The sequence below is a fragment of the Schistocerca cancellata genome, chromosome 5, assembly GCF_023864275.1.
Source record: "Schistocerca cancellata isolate TAMUIC-IGC-003103 chromosome 5, iqSchCanc2.1, whole genome shotgun sequence".
NCBI lineage: Eukaryota > Metazoa > Arthropoda > Insecta > Orthoptera > Acrididae > Schistocerca > Schistocerca cancellata.
In genome coordinates, this window is record NC_064630.1 from 581,378,524 (window position 1) to 581,403,632 (window position 25,109).

Below are 25,109 nucleotides of genomic sequence, written 5' to 3' on the forward strand. Positions count from 1 at the left end.
TTCCGTAGGCTCTTACTTTGTTTATCAGGCGACAGTGCGGAACTGTATCGAACGCCTTCCGGAAGTGAAGGAAAATAGCATCTACCTGGAAGCCTGTATCTAATATTTTCTGGGTCTCATGAACAAATAAAGCGAGTAGGGTCTCACACGATCGCTGTTTCCGGAATCCATGTTGATTCCTACATAGTAGATTCTGGGTTTCAACAAACGACATGATACTCGAGCAAAAAACATGTTCTAAAATTCTACAACAGATCGACGTCAGACATATAGGTCTATAGTTTTGCGCATCTGCTCGACGACCCTTCTTGAAGACTGGGACTACCTGTGCTCTTTTCCAATCATTTGGAACCTTCCGTTCCTCTAGAGACTTGCGGTACACGGCTGTTAGAAGGGGGGCAATTTCTTTGGCGTACTCTGTGTAGAATCGAATTGGTATCCCGTCAGGGCCAGTGGACTTTCCTCTGTTGAGTGATTCCAGTTGCTTTTCTATTCCTTGGACACTTATTTCGATGTCAGCCATTTTTTCGTTTGTGCGAGGATTTAGAGAAGGAACTGCAGTGCGGTCCTCCTCTGTGAAACAGCTTTGGAAAAAGGTGTTTAGTATTTCAGCTTTACGCGTGTCATCCTCTGTTTCAATGCTTTCATCATCCCGGAGTGTCTGGATATGCTGTTTCGAGCCACTTACTGATTTAACGTAAGACCAGAACTTCCTAGGATTTTCTGTCAAGTCGGTACATAGAATTTTACTTTCGAATTCACTGAACGCTTCACGCATAGCCCTCCTTACGCTAACTTTGACATCGTTTAGCTTCTGTTTGTCTTGCATGCGGGCAGAATCTGCTTTCATCGCTGAAGACCACAGCGCGCCATTCCATCTCCCAAGTGATCCTCTGACGGCACCAGTCGAACCGTGCACGTACACTATGTCATCAAAAGTATCCGGATACCTGGCTGAAAATGACTTACAATTTCGTGGCGCCCTCCATTGGTAATGCTTGAATTCAATATGGTGTTTGCCCACCCTTAGCCTTGCTGACAGCTTCCACTCTCGCAGGCAAACGTTCAGTCAGGTGCTGGATGGTTTCTTGGGGAATGGCAGCCCATTCTTCACGGAGAGCTACACTGAGGAGAGGTATCGATGTCGGTCAGTGGGGCCTGGCACGAAGTCGGCGTTCCAAAACATCGCAAATGTGTTCTGTAGGAATTAGGTCAGGACTCTGTGCAGGACAGTCTATTATAGGGGTGTTATTGTCGTGTAACCACTCAGCCACGGGCCGTGCATTATGAACAGGTGATCGATCGTGTTGAGAGATGCAATCGTCATTCCCGAGTCGCTCTTCAACAGTGGGAAGCGAGAAGGTGCTTAAAACATCAGCGGAGGCCTGTGATAGTGTGACGCAAAACAACAAGATGTGCACACCCCCTCAATGAAAAACACGACCACAACATAACACCACCGCCTACGAATTTTACTGTTGGCACTACACACGCTGGCAGATGACGTTCATCGGGCATTCGCCATACTCACACCTTGCCACCGAATCGCCACATTGTGTACTGTGATTCGTCACTCCACACAACGTTTTCCCACTGTTCAATCGTCCAATGATTACGCTCCTTACACCAAGTGAGGCGTCGTTTGGCATTTACCGGCGTGATGTGGTATGGCTCATGAGCAGCCGCTCGACCATGAAATCCATGTTTTCTCGCCTCCCGCTTAACTGTCATAGTACTTGCAGTGGATCCTGATGCAGTTTGGAACTACTGTGTGGATAGATGTCTGCCTGTTACACATTACGACCGCCTTCAACTGTCGGTGGTCTCTGTCAGTCAACAGACGAGGTCGGCCTGTATGCTTTTGTGTTGTACGTGTCCCTTCACGCTTCCACTTCACTATCACATCGGAAACAGTGGACCTAGTGGTGTTTAGGAGTGTGCAAATCTCGCTTACAGACGTATGACACAAGTGACACCCAGTCACCTGACCACGTTCGAAGTCCGCGAGTCCGCGGAGCGCGCCATACTGCTCACTCACGATCTCTAATGACTACTGAGGTCGCTGACACGGAGTACCTGGCAGTAGGTGGCAGCTCAATGCACTTAATATGAAATAAGTATGTTTTTGGAGGTGTCCGGATACTTTTGATCAGATAGTGTAGATGCTGTGGCGTGTGTGGCAGACGGGCTAGAGGTGTGTGTGCCCGTAGTCCCACTTCTAACAACCGATTCGCAACAGTTATTGTCGACACGTCTGGACCCACAAGCCCTCTGATCTGTGCTGTTGTAGTTGTACGATCTGCCACTGCTGCCCTTACAGTAGGACTATCCTGGCGCGTGTCTGTTCTGCGCGGACGTCCCGAACTTCGTCTACGGACATCAGAACGTCCTCACACCTAAACTAGACGCTAACACTGCCCGCGCGCGCTGAGCTGTTATTTGTGGCCGCGCTTTTCCCGTGCCGCGAATAAGCCCGTGGCCCGTACATCCTGCAGTATAGCCACAACCCTTGGTGCCTGCGCTTTTTGAACGAGCCAGCGTATATATCGGCGAGCCAATGCAGTAATACGTCAATAAGCACATGAAGATGACGAGCAGCTGTCTCATCGAAATATTGTGCAGGTCTCACAACATTATCCGATGCGATGCCCGTGAACCAATGAAACAGTTACGACGTCGGAAAAGTCTTAAACACCACATGAGAATGTGTGCTCGACTACGAGTACCAGCATCGTTGCACAGCTGACACAGCACGTCCAACTTGTGTGCCACTCTTCGAAAGGACAATTTCGCCACTCGGTAGGCCCCATTTGACCCCTTCCAAACTCGCACATTTTGCTGTAGGAAGCACGTGTGCGTCGCCGTGGCATGGATGCCAACTTGCCTCACACATTTGTACCACACTGAGCCTTCTAGCTGCGAGCATTCTCTGTTAAACGGTAGACATAGATGGCGCTCGGGTAGCTATGCCACGGCGCTGTCTGTTGGCGGACGGCGTTGAAACCACTGTCAGTACATCTACTACCATCCTGATGGCATATGCTGTCATTGGGTCAAAATCGACTTCCTCTTTCCAAGAAATAAATTTTTTCCGGCAGTGCAGAAGGTGACCATAGACCATATGTCTTGCAGCATCCTCTTCTCTCAGGTATGGCTAGCACGATTATCCATAGTGGAATGCGTGTAATGCAGCTTAGGAAAAAAGAATATAACAACAGTCCTGCAGTTGATACAGTTCTAAAAAAACAATAAATTAAAATCACGAAACAAAATATTTGTCATCCGCCTAAAACAGCACAGTGGTCACGTTCAAGCGTTGTAGATGGTGTGGAATGGTACCAGTGGGTCACATCAAGGACGGACGCTGAAGCGTTATCTAAACCACTCAGTGTTCGAGAGAAATGTAAAAACCAAAGAGTTATTATTTTCCCTTCGTAATCAAAGCAAACAGTTGTAGAGAAGCCAAGTCTTTAGAATTCTATACAATCGTTTGTTTTTTATGACAAACGAATACATATTCCTCCAACTGTCGCGTAAACGCTTTTGCATCTTTTTCCTGTCTGAGCTCGGTGACATCAGATGTGAGTGAGTTGCATTCCTGGCAATAACCGAACTCTTTCTTATACTTAGCCGTATTAAAGTATATCTGAATGTTTTTGTCATCAGTCTTCTGACTGCTTTGATGTGGCCCGCATTGAATTCCTCTCCTGCTCCAACACTTTCTACCCAGAGTAGTAATTACACCCTCCGTCCCCAATTATCTGCTGGATGTATTCCAATCTCTGTCTTCCTTTACAGTTTTTACCCTCTACAATTCCCTCTAGAACCATGGAAATGATGCCCTATCGTCCTGTCCCTTCTTCTTGTCAGTGTTTTCCATACTTTCCTTTCATCGCCGTTTCTGCGGAGAACTTCCTCGTTCCTCACCTTATCAGTCCACCCAATATTTAACATTCCTCTCTAGCACCACGTCTCAGATTCTTCTATTCACTTGTGTTTCCGCTTTCTTACAGTCCATGTATCACTACCACACAAAGCTGTGTTCGAAAAGTACATTCTCAGAAATTTTTTCCTCAGATTAAGTTCTGTATTTATGCTAGTAGATTTCTTTTGGCCAGGAACACCCTTTTTACCAGTGCAAGTCTGCTTTTTATAAACTCCTCGCTCCGTCATATGTTATTTTACTGCGTAGGTAACAGGATTCCTTAACTTCATCTGCTTCATAATCACCAATCCTGATATTACATTCCTCGCTGTTCTCATTTTTGTTACTTCTCATTACTTCAGACTTTCTTCGATTTACTTTGAGCCCACATTCTCTACTCGTTAGACTGTTCATTCCATTCAACAGATCCTGTAATTTTTCTTCATTAGCACAGAAGACAGCAATGTAGTTGGCGAATAATAACATTGATATCCTTCCGCCTTGGATTTTAGTCCCAATCTTGAACCTTTCTTTTATTCTCGTCATTGCTTCTTCGATGTATAGATTGAACATAGGGGCGAAATATACATCTCTCTCTTATACTATTTTTACTCCGTACGCTTCCTTTTTGGTCTTCCACTCTGTTTCCTCTTGGTTCTTATACATATTGTGTATTACCCGCCTTTCCCTGTAGCTTACCTCTACTTTTTTCAGGATTTCGAACATCTTGCACCATTATAGGCTGTCGAGCGCTTTTCCCAGGTCGACAAATCCTATAACGTGTCTTGATTTTTCTTCTGTATTGGCCCCATTATCAGCTGCAACTCCAAAATTGCCTCTCTGCTGCCGTTATCTTTCCTAAAGCCGAACTGATGGTCATGTAACACGCCTGTACAGCTGTATTTTTGTCACTTGTCGGCTCTTGCAATCTTGGAAATCGTGTGGATGATGTTTTTTTTCCGAAAGTCAGATGGTATATTGCCAGTCTCATACATTCTAGACACCAACGTGAGTAAAAGTTTTGTTGCCACTTCCCCCAATGATTCCAGAAATTCCGAAGGAATGTCATCTATCCCTTCTGCCTTAGTCTTGCAAATCTCTTCTAAATTGTGGTCCTAATACTGGATCCCCAATATCTTCGCTACCGAATCCTTTTTCTTCTTCTATCACGTCATCATCCATTCACAGAGGCCCTCACAGGCCATTCACAGAGGCCCTCAGTGTACTCTTTCCCCCTATCTGCTCTCTCCTCTGCATTTGACAATGGAATTCCCAGTGTATTTTTAATGTTACCGCCCTTGCTTTTAATTGCACCGAAGGTTGTTGTGATTTTGGTTTATCCTACGTCAGTCCTTCTGACAATAATTTCTTTTTCAATCTGATCACGTTTTTCATGCAACAATTTTATCTTAGCTTCCTTGCGCTTTCTGTTCATTTCATTTCTCAGTTACTTGTATTTTTGTATTCCTGAATTTCCGGGAACATTTTTGTACTTCCTTCTTTTATCGATAAACTGTAGTATTTCTTCTGCTACCTATCGTTTCTTCGCACTTACCTACTTTGAAACTTGTTTCATTTTCCAACTTCTGTCATTGCCCTTTACAGAGATGTTCATTCCCCTTCAACTGAATCGCCTACGTAACTGTTCATTTCCATAGTATCTATAGCGTCAGAGAACTTCAAGCATATCACTTCATTCTTTAGTACTTCTGTATCTCACTTTATCGCGCATTGATTCGCCCAGACTAACCTCTCACACTTCAGCCTACTCTTCATCACTACCAATTGCGTCTGAGGCTATATTCGCCCCTGGATGCGCCTTACAATCCAATATCTGATTTCGGAGTCTCACCCCTGGATACGCCTTACAATCCAATATCTGATTTCGGAGTCTCTGTCCGACTATGACGTAGTCTAACTGAAGTCTTCCTGTATCTCCCGGACGTTCCGAAGTGTATCTTCTCCTCTTGTGATTCTTGAACAGAATGTTCGCTATTACTATCCGAAATTAGTCTTTCGCTTCTCTCGTTCGCTATCACTATCCGAAATTAGTCTTTCTCCTCTCTCGTTCCTATTACCAAGCCCATATTCTTCTGTTACCCTTTCTTCTACTTCTTCCCCTATAACCGCATTCCAGTTCCCCATGTCTATAAGATTTTCAACTCCCTTCAAGTACTGAATTACCCCTTCAATTTCCTCATGTACGTTCTCTATTCTCCACCTTCTGCTTGCAACGTCGGCATGAACTATCGTTGTCTGTGTTGGTTTGCTGTCGATTCTGATAAGAACAACCCTACCACTGAACTGTTCACCGTAACTCACTCACTGTCCTACTTTTCTATTCATAACGAGTGCTACTCCCGTTATTGTATTTTTTGATACTGATGATATTATCCTATTCTCGACAGATCAAATTCCTTGTCTTCTTTTCATTTCACTTCACTGACACCGACTGTATCCATACTGAGCTGTAGCATGTCGCTTCTAGCTTCCCTACCACGTTCAAACTTCTGACATTCCACGCCCCGACTCGTAGAGTGTAATCCTTTCCTTGGTTGTTCATTTTTTCTCATGGTCACCTTTCCCTTGCCACTCCCCTTCCGGGAATCTGAGTGGGGGATTAGTCCGGAATATTTTGCCTACGGAGAGATCATTATTACACTTTACCACTTGCAAGACACATGCCCTATGGATACACGTTATGTGCATTTAATGTAGTGGTCTCTATTGCATTCATCATCCTCATGCCGTAAATATTTGCTGATTCCTCCGCCTTTTAGAGGAAGTTTTTCACCTGAAGGCAAGAAAGTGCCCTGAATCTCTGTCCGCTCCTCTGTATTCTTTGACAGGGCCTTTGGAAAAACGAAAGTCATTGCTAAGTAAGTTATGGCAATGAAGTATGCGCCAGTCGGTTTTCTATAAGTAGAATCAACATAGTAAGACGTGGACTACTGAAAGAATGACAGAAAGGAGCTATCGTATTTAGACGTACACTCGATCACGGCACAAATGAAGTTGCCTGATTTGTTGTTTTGTAAATGCGGGTTGATCATAATGTCTAAACGCAATGACACACTCGTAGCCATATAACAAACGTAAGTACAGTGATCGTAAAAATTTCTTAATTCTGTGGTAAACTGTGATAAGTTCCTATGGAACCAAACTGCTGAGATCATCGGTCCCTAGGCTTGCACAATATTTAATCTAACTTAAACTAGCTAAGGACAACACACACACACACACACACACACACACACACACACACACACACACACACACACATCCATGCCCAAGGGAGGACTCAAACCTCCGACGGGGGGAGCCGCGCGGGCCGGCCGCGGTGGCCGAGCGGTTCTAGGCGCTTCAGTCCGCAACCACGCGACTGCTACGGTCGCAGGTTCGGATCCTGCCTCGAGCATGGATTAGGTTAGTTGGGTTTAAGTAGTTCTAAGTTCTAGGGGACTGATGACCTCAGATGTTTAAGTCCCATAGTGCTCAAAGCCATTTGAACCATTTTTCTTTTGGAGCCGCGCGAACCGCGGCAAGATGCATCGGACCGTGCGGCTAATTCTTAATCGATAGACACCGGAGACGAGTGCAAAGCCTTAAAGTTACATTTCCTAGATTCCCACTTTAACAGCTCTCCTGACAACTGAGGTGCTAAACCGCCGAGCACGGAGCTCGCTTCCACCAGCAATTTTCGGACATGGAAATGAGATACCAGGGGAAGTGGAGAGCATGAATGTTAGTCGATTACTGCTGGACACTAATCAGGGAATCATCAGCAGGAAACTACAACGGCAGGCGAAGCTGTTGCATCTTTGGTGACCTTCCTCTGAGGGCTAACTCCAATGTAAACACATACGTATACAATAACGTGAAGTTATCAAAAGTACAAAGCGAGAGCTAATCTTGTATTTTCATTAAAATTTTCGTTATCAGCAATCCAGAAAACATAAAGGTTAGCTGTTTTCATGCCAGTTACAGAAAAACGTAAAATTTTGTTGGTTGGTGTTATCAATGTTGTATACGGAACTGATGGGTAAACATACTCACATGGTGTAGTTAAGACATCAAGAGTTTTGAACAGATTTTTACAGTGAGCTCGATTACTATTCCTGCTTATTACTCTTACTACCTTTTTTGTAGTTTGAAAATTTTGTTCATAGTTTCTGCATTTGGTCCCCAGAAAGTATTTCCATAGCTAATAAATAAGTGTACATGTGAAGGTGTGTAATTAATGGACAGCACACAGATAATAAGACTCTAAAAGCATAAGACGTTGATGACTTTATGTTTGCTAGTATCTTTGTGGGGTCACGCCACTTCAGCTGTGAATGGATATCGGTTCCTAAAAATTTTGTATTTTAAAGTGGTCTGTAGATACACTAACTGAATTTAATTGAACGGTGTTGCTTGCCCTATTCAAACTATAATTAATGGGATTTCTTCCCTTTATGATCAATTTTTCAGTGTCACTTTATTGTGTACCGACCAATTGTAAACTTCCTTGTAGAGGGGGAGGGGGGATGTTCATGTTTTTTTTTATCAGCAGGAAGTTATCTTGTCTTAGTGATTATAATATTTCTGTCATCAGCAAAAAGAGCTTTTTCCCATCACAACACTATTTTGGAAGTGGCTGATATTTGGGGTATTCAGTGCATACAGTTAGGAAGTTTTCAAAAATATAAGAAAAAGTTTACACTGTTTTATGTATAATATATTCTCTTATTGAAGAATGATAAATTTATGCGCTACTGCATGCTATCTTGAATACAAAATTAAAATTTTCCATTTTATTCTTCTGTGCACTAAGTATATTCTACTTGTATAGTCTTCTTTATTATAGTCTTCAGGTTTTATTAAGTAAACAGTAAAACAAAACATTTTCGAAAATATAATTAAATTTTATCCCCTTGTCTGCTTGTAAAATTTTTTTTCCAAACAGAAGTACTCACTTTCGTCTGTTTGCTCTTGAAATGCTGAGGACACTTTGTGGCAGTATCACACGGTACGTCCAAGAATAAGTGCTGACGCACAGGTGGAATCAAAAGCAGTAAATCATCCATGTTCTTTTTCTTCGCTTTTGTTACCAGTCGATGCTTGGTATAAAGAGGGCCCTGCTGGATGTTACAGAAGTATACCACTGGATGGCCGGACTTATTCCTTAAGTCGGGTTTGTCAAATTGCACATCAAGGTGCAGAGGCCGCTTAAACATCGGGGTAAAAGGAGACTTCAATTCACTTGAGAGCGAATGACATTTCAGTGTTTCTGTTTTGGCCGCTGCCAGAACCTGAATATTAGATTATTTTCTGATGTGTATAGTTGCACTCACGTTTTTAATAAATGTAAGACGCTAACATTTTTAGGATATCCGGAACCAACACTTTAGCGAGACCTCGTAGTCGGACCTCACTTAACAAGTCTCCAGACGTACACATTTTGCCGACTGTAATCAGTAAGTTTCCAGAAGGAATAAAATATGTTTTCTCTCTCTTCCTTGTGGTGTACTTCTGTCCAGAGTACAGCTGCCTTTGCCTGATACTCCTCTTTCAGTTCTCGGGATGTCGAGAACGTCTTCTTCCTCTGCTCTCTGCTGCATCTTGACTGCAGACATCATTGGCAGCTACGTGAAAAGGAAAATGTGCTGATGTATCATACAAGGACTGTGTGCAAGTAACATAAAATGTTATTATCGTACATTTAAGCCCAACAGTCCAGTCTGACTACTAACTGGTCAGTTAATTCCCACTTCTCAAATTTATGAACCGGATATCCCCAGACACTGTCTTGCTTATATTCAGCCTAATCACTCATAATCATCAGTCCAATTGAATTAGACCCCACAAACTGACAAAACAAACCATGTGAGCTGTGAAAATGGGGATGTTTCCATCGTACTCTGCAGAAAAGTCAACTTCCCTCCTTGGTCAACAGTGTCAATGTTGGTATTGCGGCTGCCGCGCATGCGCAGTCGGGTGTATTTCAGTGTGGCAGTAGCCGTTACAGTGTTAGTTGAACTCGCGACATGGTGATCACAGTCTGTTTACAGTTCGTAAGTGCGTGTGTGCAAGACTCGATGTGACAGGACATTCCATGAAGTTGTTCCAAAAAATGTTCACTAACATCTAAAACAGGTACAATAATCTTAAATCAACTACATATGTTAAAGCAAAATACATTTCATTATTGGTCATTGTCCCTCATGGACATTATTGGATTTAAAATGTCTTTCTATTTCAGATTAGCTGCTTTTGCACGGCGTGTCGTCGTTTGCAGTTCATATTCATAATACATATAATAATAACTCAAAGGTGAGCATTGATTTGGTAGTTTGCATAACGTAAATGTTGTTGCATATCGACATCACTGTTTACATATTTGACAACCGATATGTAGGCATGTTCATTCGTTGCACTGTTTATTTTCCCTGATAATACTGTTTTTCCTAGGGCATGCGTCGCGTGATTGAAGACCATTGGAAAATTGCTCTGAGCACTATGGGACTTGACTTCTGAGGTCATCAGTCCACTAGAACTACTTAAACCTAACTAACCTAAGGACATCACACACATCCATGCCCGAGGCAGGATTCGAACCTGCGACCGTAGTGGTCGCGCGGTTCCAGACTGTAGCGCCTAGAACCGCTCGGCCACTCCGGCCGGCTGAAGACCATTGGATTTCCATTACACAGTATAAGTTCCGTGAAGGCATGAATGCAAGACTTCGGACGGCAAAATGCTGGCGTCGATCCACGATTTGTCCAGGTGAGAGTGGTCGTCGTATACGGAGAACATTACATTCCCTGAAGCCCCATCCAAAATGCCTCCACCCGATGAGTTGTCTTCAATGCTTCTGTTCGTCGCGACCGTAGGTCCAGTGTTTCACCAGTTCCTTATTTTGCAGTTGCATCGCGGTAAACGTCATTAGGCTATGCACTACAAATGTTATTGCACTGCACATGCACAGTTCTATTGCACTCACAGTTTATCTGGCGATGTACAAACAATGTTTGTTAACAAGTTTTTACATAAATATTTCATCGCGATCATTCTCTTAGCGATGTATGAAGAACAGTTTTTAACAATTTTGCACACCTACTGCATCGCAATTACAGGCAATGCGATTTATGGTGACTGCTTTAAAGCAGTCTCTTTCACATAAGTCTCGTGATGTTACACATTTTGATACATATTACAGATTCTGATCACATTTACATACAAGCATATTACATTTTCCTTTGCATCAATATAGATAATTGCACATAAATACATAAAATTTTGGCTTTACATGGGTTACACGTATTTACATAATATTATAAAGATTACAGATTTTTGAACCAAATTTTGCACTCGCACATGATGCCATCTGAAATTGGAAAGATTAGACGCAACATCTGCATACATCAGCAAACAAGCCCAAGTGCACATATACTGATGGACAAACGTCTAACGCAACACACTAGAATCAGACCTACAGAATTCTCGCGTTACGAGTGTGTGCAGAGTTTGTATATGACCTTGGCTTCGCATAAACGTGTGTTATACAGTATGAAGTGAATCTAATCCTTTCCTAGGTGATAGTGTTTGGTTGTCATGTGGTTTTGTGTACATGTCAATCAGTCATGAATAGTCCTTGATCGACGCTACAATCAGTCAATCATGTTGTCTCAAAAATAGTTTCATCACACTTGCTGCGTAAATGTCATCATAACATTTGCGTTAAAATTTAGGCTGATGTTGTTTATGTAGGTTCGGCGAAATCGAAATCTTTTCTTTCTTTTTCTGTTGATGGCTGGATCAGCTGAAATAAAACTTCTTATGCTACCTAATTTCCTTGCAGTAGTACTGAGAGGTACATGTGTTTTATAAATATGCAGTTTACTTACTCATTACTTACAGATATATGTGTACTGCTTAGAATGAAAAATCTGCAGCTCGTGGTCTAGTGGCTAGCGTTGGTACCTCTGGATCACAGGGTCCCGGGTTCGATTCCCGGCCGGGTTGGGGATTTTCTCTGCCCGGGGACTCGATGTTTGTGTTGTTCCCATCATTTCATTATCACCATTCGTGACAATGACTAGATTGGATTGTGTAAAAATTGGACTGTGTAAAAACTGTGACAACGGGCGCTGCTGACTGCGCAGTTGAGCCGCCCCCCCCCCCCCCCCCCCCACCACCACAAACCAAACATCATCATCATTAGAATGAAATAATCTTAAGTCTCGATGTGCGAAAACCCCTGTGATGATTCTGTTTGTTTTTGAGTTCTGCACCAGGATGCGGTATGTTGACACTTACATATGGACCGTCGTACAGCAGACGCCATGTCGCGTTGCGTCGCTTTAGTGCAGAAGATTTGTGGTGAGTACGCAATAGTACTTGCATGCCTACCTTGAATTTCTGCTTTGCCGTAATAGTATTAGAGTAGTATCTGTTTCTTGAATTAGCATGCTGCGTCAGCGTGGTTAGTACTTCTCTTACCTTTTCATCATGCGATAGCTGCCGACACGAAATCTTTGGCAACGGATCACTTCACTCATTTGATTCTTTGCGGTCGAACATAAGATCGGCAGGTGTATAGGTTGTGTCATACATATTCAGGTTGTTGTGAACACCTTCAAATAGTGACAAATAACTTACTCAATAATTTTAAACATAGCTGCGCAACAGCAACGGTTTCACGTAATAACACTATAAACAGCCGACCAGTTGCAATGGATAAAGAAATCTTTACCCAGGTTTCAACAGATTTAAATCTGTCTTCTTCAGAAGGCGGCAATTTTACATTAGTATGGACTGATGTATCATCGTCGTTTTTACAAATATCTGCATAGATCCATTTGTCTAAATTAAAGTATAGCCCTGAAAATAGGGTTTGTCATGTAAATGTAAATTAGTACATGGATGTTGCAGAGCTCACAAGCGACTCGCTTCTGAAGAAGACAGATTTAAATCTGTTGAAACCTAGGTAAAGATTTCTTTATCCATTGCAACTGGTCGGCTGTTTATAGTCTTATTACTCAATAATGCTGTGTAGGTATATATGTCCCCATGAATCTGTTCAATTCTCTGAAAACTCGTCCAAAGGAATTAGATTGTGGGCTAAACTTCGAGATAAAAATGCTCTTAATACCGTTGTCCTTTAAGAATGTACGCCATTTGTACCCTGTGTAGTACATGGCGTTCTCGGATAAATTGCGTTAGGATGTGATTCTTGAAGTTTTCCCGACGGACATAATGTTCCATCATCTTTCGGGCGTGCGCTCGGGACAGCGACAATTCTTGCGATATTTCGGCTAGAAACCTCCCAGCCATCTTCAAGGCGAGTCAGAGACTGAGTTCATAGCGTTTGCGAGTGCCTATTTATCACGTGACTCTCTGTATAAATAGGCACGCGCAAACGTTATGAACTCAGTCTCTGAATCGCCTTGAAGATGGCTGGGAGGTTTCTAGCCGAAATATCGCAAGAAGAATTGTCGCTGTCCCGAGTGCACGCCCTAAAGATGATGGAACAAATTGCGTTAGGTTTTCCCTCTTGAGGAATGTAGCCACGTGAGAATCGACTGATGATTGCGTTAGCAGTTGCAGATTTTATAGCGTACAGCTTAATATGTTTAGAGAATATGCCATAAAATACTAAAATCTACTTCACACCACCCCTACTTGTTGGACGTGGACCACTTACGTCCGTCCTTAAAGTCTCCAGAGGTTTGCTGGGTAGTACGGACTGTAGATCTGTCTTTGAAGATAGGTTCTGAGGTTTAGATTTCTGACATGATGTTTTAAGAACATTGCGAATCTTTCGCCTCAATTAGTGAAATAACAATACGAGCTAAGTTTTGCAAGGGACTTCTTCGTTCCATAATATCCTCCAACTAAGTGTGTGTGCCAGATTAAGTTGTGTTCAGAGTCCTTGGGACTGCATACATACCAGTCAGAGTCGGCTACCGGCCGGCACGGTAGCTCAGCGTGTTCGGTCAGAGGGTTGGCTGCCCTCTGTAATTAAAAAAACAGAGTTAATCGATCACCAACGAACTGAAACGGGTGTCTTACGACGTCCGCCCCGAGCAGATGCAACGAACGAAAGCGAACAAAATGAGATTAAAAAACAAAAAAAAGATGGATAGAGCGTGTGCCATGTAAGCAGGAGATCCCGGGTTCGAGTCCCGGTCGGGGCACACATTTTCATCTGTCCCCGTTGACGTATGTGAACGCCTGTAAGCAGCTAAGGGTGTTCATTTCAAATGGCTCTGAGCACTACGGGACTTAACATCTATGGTCATCAGTCCCCTAGAACTTAGAACTACTTAAACCTAACTAACCTAAGGAGAGCACACAATACCCAGTCATCACGAGGCAGAGAAAATCCCTGACCCCGCCGGGAATCGAACCCGGGAACCCGGGCGTGGGGGTGTTCATTTCAATGTAAAAATGATATTGAATAACTTCGGAAATATACGAAAACTGACGTCGTAACGAAATAAATATTATCGTGGAAAAATCACGAAGACTCTGTAATTAATTAATATGATCTGCGAATTTAATTGCAATCTCTGTTCTTTTGCAAGAGAATTACTCTCTTCCCTTTTATTTCTTCGTAGTGTAAGAAGCCATTTTGTGACGAGGCACGAAAACGTGTAAGTTTCATGTAATATTTTGTCTAAACATAATCAAATGTTACTTACAAAAGTGATAAAATTTTATATGTTCCAGCTCCTATATTCATGAAGATGCAAAATTAATGTCTTTATGAAAATTTTATGGGGGCACATTGGTGCAGAGGTCAGCGCCATTGTTCTACATGAGAACGGCCCAGAGTCGTAATAAAAATCTTAGTATTTGCTAATTTTGACAAATAAAAAAAAATGTAAATGTAGGAGATTTCTCTTGATTATCGATTCTTCCATTGAAATAATAAAAGTAATCAATACATACAATGTTGGATTAGATTTGAATAAAGTGAGTTCAGTGAATGTATTTTATCCTCACCCAACGAAACTGCAGTAATCTTCTTATCGTTAGACTTGCATTTCCATAAAAGTAGAAAATAATCATCAGCAATCAACTACAATAGTAAATGTGACTCTAAATTGAGAATACTACGTGTTGGTGGTGTCTTTTTATATATAAACATTGTGTCGGGCAAGAGAAGTATCACAACCGAGTCAATGACGTAGTTTTCCCGTTACGAAGCAGGCAGAATAACACTAACTCCAACTTTTCATTACAGGTAAATACCAATACATTAAAGAACCACCACATCGGCAAGACCACTGAACTGCGTAATTATTCTGATGTTTCAGCAGTGGCACGCCACAATCGATACAACGCTTATACTAATTAATATCTTAAGTAATTCTTTATTTATATTCTCAACTTATGTCTACGTTTTTGCAATATATCAACGCCCATTCTACAAATGCGCCTTTACAACACATTCATCTTTGTCAATAGCACGAGGTACCACTTTTGTGAATCCTACTATGGCTAATTCCGTACTCCTGCCACTTTGGAACTCATACTGTGGTTCACTTACGAGGAGAACACAGCAAGTGCCATAACCTGATGTCCTAGAAAAATCGATGATGGAAGACGAATGAAGCAAACACGTGTATCGGCTTATCTGTAGATACTCGATCGTGTCTGGAAAAATGACAGTCAAAAGATTTCTAAGTGTTTTCCAGGCACTTTATATGCCGCTTAAAGCGCACTGTATTTGGATGTAATGGTGGCACAATGGTTAGCATCACTGCTTTTTTAATTTTGGGCCCTGTGTTTCAAACATGATTATTACTTTTACTTTTGTTCTTCATTTATATACCTGTGTCTGTAAATGATTACTATACGAATGGTTTTCAGTGTGTATTGATGTAATGTTGTCCTTATTCGTCTACTAATTGTATCTCAGATGAATAAATTTAAAAAAAGAAAAACATTGACAAAATGATTTGAAATTGTTTCCGGTGAAATTCTTATAGTGTAATATCATAATTTTATATATATATATATATATATATATATATATATATATATATAGTGTAATATCATAATCAACTGTAAGCGCCAGTAAAGTGATCCGTTATGCGTGGCTTGCCGGGATATTATTGCCAACGTGCAAGATCTTCGCAGTGTTAATGACATTTCTTTTCCGGATTCATCCGGAGAAACGTCACTGTGGCAAACCTACCTTTGCGCGATGCTCGTGGGGTGTTCGGAGTACCTGTGTTTCGAATGTTTTTACGATCGGTATCATAGAAGGTGATGCACCAAATCTTCCTGAAGAATAAACGTATGAAGAAAATCAAGAATTAATAAAAGAATTGATACGAGAATGAAATATCGGAATATAAAAATTGAAAAAGGTTGTAACCGCCCAAATACCATACACACATATATTACAATAAATGTGTAACATTTATTGTGAAATCCAATTGTAATTTTACAATTAATACAAGTATAACGCCATTGCATTTTCGAATTCGATAAGAAACATTCGTGTAGTAACCTTCTTAGGACATGGGTAAGCACTCCGTCTTCAGGCTACTAGCGGCCCATGGAGCACATCCGACCGCCGCGTCATTCTCAGCTGAGGATGCGGATAGGAGGGGCGTGGGGTCAGCATACCGCTCTCCCGGTCGTTATGATGGTTTTCTTTGACTGGAGCCGTTACTATTCGGTCGAGTAGCTCCTAAATTGGCATCACGAGGCTGAGTGCACCCCGAAAAATGGCAACAGCGCTTGGCGGCCTGGATGGTTACCCATCCAAGTGCCGGCCACGTCCTACAGCGCTTAACGTCGGTGATCTCACGGGAACCGGTGTATCCACAGAGGCAAGGCTGTTGCCCCGGACATGGGTAGATTAATGAAAAAAATGAAATACAATAGAAGGATTCGTGACCCTAACCACTCAGTCATTACATCATCTGAGGATTTCGCCCGGTGAAAGGCACATGAAGTACCTCGAAAATTCTTAGAAAACTTTGACTGCCGTTTTCCTAGAAACGGTCGAGTATCTACGGATAAGCCGAGACACGTATTCGCTTATTTTCGCCCTTCTTCAACCGAGCGAAGTTTCTGTGAAGTCGGGCGATGGCACTTATCGTGTTCTCCTCGTTAGAAGGTTTAGAAGGTTGTTTTTGCGCAATTAATGCATTGGCTCTGAGCACTATGGCACTTAACATCTATGGTCATCTGTCCCCTAGAACTTAGAACTACTTAAACCTAACTAACCTAAGGACACCACACAACACCCAGCCATCACGAGGCAGAGAAAATCCCTGACCCCGCCGGGAATCGAACCCGGGAATCCGGGCGTGGGAAGCGAGAACGCTACCGCACGACCACGAGATGCGGGCAGTTAATGCATTAGGGATGTTCAACACGAAATGGATCGTGTGTGTCAGTGATGCATACTGATTGTGTCTGGGTAGAAATAAGAGGACGTAAGTGGTGAAATAATGTGACTCACTAGTGTAGTTTTAGTGGCTCGGGACCCTACAAAATGGAAATTAAATTTTATCGTATGACTTTTTATTACACACCCAAATGTAGACGGAAGCGATAGGGCGTTAAAAGAATTTTTAATAGTTGAAGGAAACATGTGTTCAAATTAAAATGGCTCTGACCACTATGGGACTTAACATCTATGGTCATCAGTCCCCTAGAACTTAGAACTACTTAAACCTAACTAACCTAAGGACATCACACACATCCATGCCCGAGGCAGGATTCGAACCTGCGACCGTAGCAGCCGCGCGGTTCCGGACTGCGCGCCTAGAACCGCTAGACCACCGCGGCCGGCAGGAAACACGTACGAGGTTTACTCTTTCGCTCGGTAAGGTTCTTGTAACAACACAGCGCCGTGCTGCGGTATCTAGAATATCGTCCGTCTTGTGCAGTGCACGGAAGTAGGGAGAAAATGAGAGTGACACTGCGCTTTTGGCAAAGACTTGGCGGCACGACACGCAGCTCGCCGCCGAGCAGGGGTGATTAGACGTGCGTAGCGCGCAGATCTGGCTGCTGTTTAGTACGGCGGTCATTAGCCGCAGAGCGGGGCGAGGCGACGCCCGCAGAGATTAGAGGCGCAGGCGCCCACGGCCGCTCTTAACTATTTATCGGCCCCGCCGCCGGGGCGGCCGGGCGCTGCATTATTCAAAGGCGGCAACCGCCCTAATCCGGCGACATCTCGCCTCGCGTGTTCGCCCTCCATTATCAGACAATTTGTTAGCTGCCGGCATGTTGGCAGTCCTGACCACAGCGACCTGCTCGGCGACAATCCCCTGCGAGCTCACGGTAGGATCTGCTAGGAGAAGTGGATGTAGCATCTGGAACCGTGACAGTTCGATAGAAGATGAGCTTGGCATAGGGGCAGAGGTCGGAAGGGGTGTACCGAGGCGATCCTGCCAAAGCTGCCTCCCTGTAAAACTGCTTTTTTGCATTTTTTCTCCGCAGATTTAGAGAATTTTGTAATTTTGTTCGTATGTATGATTACAAACAACTGGTGAAGTGCGAGTAGCACAGGGTGGTCCATTGATCGTATATTTCACGAAATAAGCGTCAAACGAAAAAACTACAAAGAACGAAACTTGTCTAGCTTGAAGGGGGAAACCAATTGGTGCTATGGTTGGCCTATGGCACTGCCATAGGTCAAACGGATATCAACTGCGATTTTTAAATAGGAACCCCCATTTTTATTACATATTCGTGTACTACGCAAAGAAATATGAATGTTTTAGTTGGTCCACTTTTTTCGCGTTGTGATAGATGGCGCTGTAATAGTCACAAACATATGGCTCACAATTTTTGACGAACAGTTGGTAACAGGTAGGTTTTTAAATTATACAGAACGTAGGTACGTTTGAACATTTTATTTCGGTTGTTCCACTGTGATACATGTACTCTTGTGAACTTATCATTTCTGAGACCGCATGCTGTTACAGCGTGATTACCTGTAAATACTACATTAATGCAATAAATGCTTAAAATGATGTCCGTCAACCTCGATCCATTTGGTAATACGTGTAACGACATTCCTCTCAACAGCGAGTAGTTCGACTTCCGTAATCTTCGCACATGCATTGACAATGCGCTGTCAGGCGTTGTCAGGCGTTGTCGGTGGATCACGATAGCAAATATCCTTCAACTTTCCCCACAGCAAGGAATCCGGGGACGTCAGTTCCGGTGAACGTGTTGCCCATGGTATTGTGCTTCGACGACCAATCCACCTGTCGTGAAATATGTTATTCAATACCGCTTCAGCCGCACGCGAGCTATGTGCCGGACATCCATCATGTTGGAAGTACATCGCCATTCTGTCATGCAGTGAAACATCTTGTAGTAACATCGGTAGAACATTACACAGGAAATCAGCAAACATTACATCATTTAGATTGCCATCGATAAAATGGGGGCCAATCATCCTTCCTCCCATAATGCCGCATCATACATTAACACGCCAAGGTCGCTGATGACCCACTTGTCGCAGCCATCGTGGATTTTCCGTTGCCCAATAGTGCATATTATGCCGGTTTCCGTTACCGCTATCGGTGATTGACGCTTCGTCGCTAAATAGAACGAGTGCAAAAAATCTGTCATCGTGCCGTAATTTCTCCTGTGTCCAGTGGCAGAACCGTACACGACGTTCAAAGTCGTCGCCATGCAATTCCTGGTGCATTGAAATATGGTACTGGTGCAATCGATGTTGATGTAGCATTGTCAACACCGACGTTTTTGAGATTCCCATTTCTCGCACAATTTGTCTGCTACTGATGTGAGGATTAGCCGCGACAGAGCTAAAACACCTACTTGGGCATCATCATTTGTTGCAGGTCGTGTTGACGTTTCACATGTGGCTGAACACTTTCTGTTTCCTTAAATAACGTAACTATCCGGCGAACGGTCCGGACACTTGGATGATGTCGTCCAGGATACCGAGAAGCATACATAGCACACGCCCGTTTGGCATTTGATCACAATAGCCATACATCAACACGATATCGACCTTTTCCGCAATTGATAAACGGTCCATTTTAACACGAGTAATGTATCACGAAGCAAGTACCGTCCGCATTGGCGGTATGTTACGTGATACCAATTACTTACACGTTTGTGACTATTACAGCGTCATTTACCACAAAGCGAAAAAAGTGGTCCAACTAAAAGATTCATATTTCTTTACGTACTACACGAATATGTAATAAAAATGGGGGTTCCTATTTAAAAAAAGGCAGTTGATATCCGTTTGCCCTATGGCAGCGCCATCTAGCGGGCCAACCATAGCGCCATCTGGTTTCCCCCCTTCAAGCTAGAAGAGTTTCGTTCTATGTAGTTTTTTCGATTGATGCTTATTTCGTGAGATATTTGGCCCGGTCATTATCAATGGAGCACCATATATATATATATATATATATATATATATATATATATATATATATATATATATATATATATATATATATATAGGGTGAGTCACCTAACATTACCGCTGGATATATTTCGTAAACCACATCAAATACTGACGAATCGATTCCACAGACCGAACGTGAGGAGAGGGGCTAGTGTAATTGGTTAATACAAACCATAAAAAAATGCACGGAAGTATGTTTTTTAACACAAACCTACGTTTTTTTAAATGGAACCCCGTTAGTTTTGTTAGCACATCTGAACATATAAACAAATACGCAATCAGTGCCGTTTGTTGCATTGTAAAATGCTAATTACATCCGGAGATATTGTAACCTAAAGTTGACGCTTGAGTACCACTCCTCCGCTGTTCGATCGTGTGTATCGGAGAGCACCGAATTACGTAGGGATCGAAAGGGAACGGTGATGGGCCTTAGGTGCAGAAGAGACTGGTACAGCACATTAAGTTCACATGCTAACACCTTTTTATTGTTCTTTTTCACTGACGCACATGTACATTACCATGAGGGGTGAGGTACACGTACACACGTGGTTGCCGTTTTCAATTACGGAGTGGAATAGAGTGTGTCCCGACTTGTCCGGCCAATAGATGTTCAATGTGGTGGCCATCATTTGCTGCACACAATTGCAATCTCTGGCGTAATGAATGTCGTACACGCCGCAGTACATCTGGTGTAATGTCGCCGCAGGCTGCCACAATACGTTGTTTCATATCCTCTGGGGTTGTAGGCACATCACGGTACACATTCTCCTTTAACGTACCGCACAGAAAGAAGTCCAGAGGTGTAAGATCAGGAGAACGGGCTGGCCAGTTTATGCGTCCTCCACGTCCTATGAAACGCCCGTCAAACATCCTGTTAAGGGTCAGCCTAGTGTTAATTGCGGGATGTGCAGGTGCACCATCATGCTGATACCACATACGTCGACGCGTTTCCAGTGGGACATTTTCGAGCAACGTCCCTGCAGATGCTGCTCGCCGACCGCGGCCCGTGTTTGTTACAACACGCAACTGAACATCAGAGGTTTCAAGCGTCAACTTTAGGTTAGAATATCTCCGGATGTAATTAACATTTTACAATGCAACAAACGGCACTGATTACGTATTTGTTTATATGTTCAGATGTGCTAAGAAAACTAACGGGGTTCCATTTAAAAAAACGTACGTTTGTGTTAAAAAACATACTTCCGTGCATTTTTTTATGGTTTGTATTAACCAATTACACTAGCCCCTCTCTTCACTTTCGGTCTGTGGAATCGATTCGTCAGTATTTGATGTGGTTTACGAAATATATCCAGCGGTAACGTTAGGTGACTCACCCGTATATATATATATATATATATATATATATATACGGGTGAACATTACTAAAACTGACAAACTGCTGCGAGGATTCCTGATTGGAAATGTCCTGTATGGACATGTGTCCGGAAATGCATCGTTCCCACGATAGATGGCGCGGACGAATGAAAGTTCGTCTGACCTCGTGCCGTGTGTTCCTTGTGTGTCGCAGGTGTGTGAGAGACGCAGCGTACTGTAAACAGTAGAATGGCCTGGTATTCATGCCGGTAACAAGATGAGATGGTGTCTGTGTACCCTCACAGACACCAATCACATCACTCAATACTTCAAGCCTTTTTGAGTGTTTCTGTGATCATAGGTCCTTTCGGACAGACGAAGGTGGAGGGAGACGGCGGACTGTGCGTACACTAGATCTGGAGGATCTGGTTCTCCAGGACATTGAAACGAACCCCAGTACAAGCTCCAGACAAGTGGCTCGCCAACATGGTGTAAACCAAACGATTATGTGTATCCTGCATGACAACCGCAACTATCGCTGTCGCCTGCAATTCCATGGAGGCCACTTTCAACGTCTGTTATGACGTGGATGCGATGAAACTCTATACTGTGCCACAGGACATTTGTTGTCGTTGCATACACACCGTCCATTCCATTTCCGGGCACACGTCCATGGGACATTTTTTTCTTCCAGTAGACCCTTTGTGGATCACATGCAACTTCTACAGCTCTTCCTGCGGTTTTTCCATGAGACCTTCATTTTCTCGCTCATGGCTTTCTTTCCTTCATCCGTCCACTTTGTACCGGTCTTTTTCGCGCATGTCTCTGGCTGGACTTCCTACTTGTGTATTTTGCTTCCGTACATGTTACGGTCTGCAGTGTCCTGAATGGTGAGCTGAGCATCAGTAAGGCCTCTTCGTACTTGTTCGGCCTGTGTCATACCTTTTAGGTTTTCAGTGGCTGTCAGCATCTGGCGTGTGGGTCTATACTCAGGGAGTCTGTGTTTGTGTCCATAGAATTTAAGGCGCCTTTTTCTAATGTCAGCACCAATATTTCAAATTTCCCGACGGCCAGAGTGGCCGAGCAGTTCTAGGCGCTTCAGTCTGGATCCGCGCGATCGCTACGATCGCAGGTTCGAATCCTGCCTCGGGCATGGATGTGTGGGATGTCCTTAGGTTGGTTAGGTTTAAGTAGTTCTAAGTTCTAGGAGACTGATGACCTCAGATGTTAAGTCCCATAGTGCACAGAGCCATTTGAACCATTTTGAAATTTCCCCCTGTAGTTTTATTGGTTGGCACAAATGGTTCAAATGGCTCTGAGCACTATGGGACTCAACATCTCAGGTCATCAGTCCCCTAGACTTAGAACTACTTAAACCTAAGGACATCACACACATCCATGCCCGAGGCGGGATTCGAACCTGCGACCGTAGCAGCAGCGCGGTTCCGGACTGGAGCGCCTAGAACCGCTCGGCCACCGAGGCCGGCAGTTTTGTTGGTTTGCTGTCTATATCCAGCTACTGTTTTTCGTGGTCCAAGGATTGTAGACTTTTTAGTACGTAGCATCTTGTTATGGAGTGACAAGGTTTCTGCTGCGTGTAGCACCTCGGGTTTAATGACAGTGCTGTAGTGCCTGATTTTTGCATGCATGGACATGCACTTTTTGTTGTAAAGTTGGGGTGTGTTCGACAGTAGGCTCTCTTTAGTTTCTGGAATCTGGAACCTCTACGATGTTTGCTTGTTATCAACATCGATACTGGTAAGATATTGGTCCTTGAAATTCTAAGACTGTATTGAAATCTCTACTGTAGTTCCTCATCAGACTTTCCCGATCATACAAAAAGAAACGAGCAGGGGACCTCAGTTTATATGCGTAGAGAAGACTTAATAAAAAATTTTATTTAAAAAAAATTATTTAACCATGACTACAACTTACATTTTATGTTTGCATCGAGTAATGTTCGTCAGTTATGCTTTTGACAAACGATGAACGCATTAAGGGTTCAGATGGCAAAAAATACTTTTTATGTGATATAATTGCAGTTTAACAAGTTTCAGATTTTTTTACTTTACATGTGCAGTGAAACCTTACTCCTTGCCGGGTTTCGTGATACTAGGACAACGGGAAGGGGAAGTACCCTAGAGATTTTGGCTAGTGAGTTTCCGAGCATCCTAGCATGTGACATTAATGGACGTATCTTTTGATTACATTGGCGTAGATGCTTACAGTTTTTACGGCGCCAACGGGTCATAGACATTAGTGTGTGACATAAATTTGTACTTCATAGGCCAAACTGTTCAGACGAAAACTTTCTTAATAGACGGACACAGACAGTTTAAAAAGGGAAAAATATTTTTTCAGCTTATATAATTGCAAAATAACAGTTTTTGTATTTTTCTCCTTTACCTGTACTGCTTCTTGCCAAATTTCATGATTGTAGGTCAACGGGAAACACCCGTTTTGACGAGTGGATTTTCGAGTACTAAAATATTTGATATAAATGGCCGTATTTTTTGACTGAAGTGACTTAGAAGCCTAAAATTTTTCCATATCCAACGTACCATACACTTTAATATGTGACTTGAATTTCAACTTGATACATTTATCCGTTCCTGAGAAAAAGGTTTCTTAACAATAGCACAGACAGACAGACAGACAGATGGACAACAAAGTGATTCTGTAAGGGTTACGTTTTACAGATTGAGGCACGGAACTCTAATAAACACAAGCGAAACTAAATAGTCATCGAAATTTGATAAAAGAACTACGTGCACAGAATGGTTAACAAAGAACTTAATATTTAAATTGCTTTAGCATGTGTCAGAGTTTCAATCGTGCTTGAATAACAACAAAATACCTAATACTCGTGTGCAGACGTAAGAGGCATACTTCCGTGGTCTTCCAACAGCAGATGCTTGAGTAACGCAGCCAGTGACCAACTACAGAGCATACGTCTGTTAAAAGAAGAGTGCAGTTTAGATGAACAAAGTATAACTGTCTATTTGCACAAAGGCCGACAAATTCCGAAGTAATATACTCAGTCACATTTATGCAGCTGATCGTACCAACCGAAGTTTGGGAGCAGCAAAAGGACTGCCAAGCTAATTTTCTTTTGGCGCACCTCCACTCTCCTTCCTCTCCTCTTCCCCGTTCCACCCGTTCTCCCTCGAACACTTTGTCAGTTTTCGTCACTAACTGTGGTACGCACTTTGACGCCTCTACCGCCCCTCTCAGATTGACTCCCAACGCGATCACTAGTGATAGTGATACGTCCTGTATACAGGGAGTCTCAAACATTTTGGATCAATTTGAAACAGGTGATGGTAGGGCTGCAATCGATTATAGTGAGAGACGGAACAGATGGTCGAAGATGCATGTTTGTAGTGTTTAGGGCATACACAGCATACACCGCATAACAACAACGCAGCTCATAGTAATTGTTCGAAGTGACGAACGCTTCTC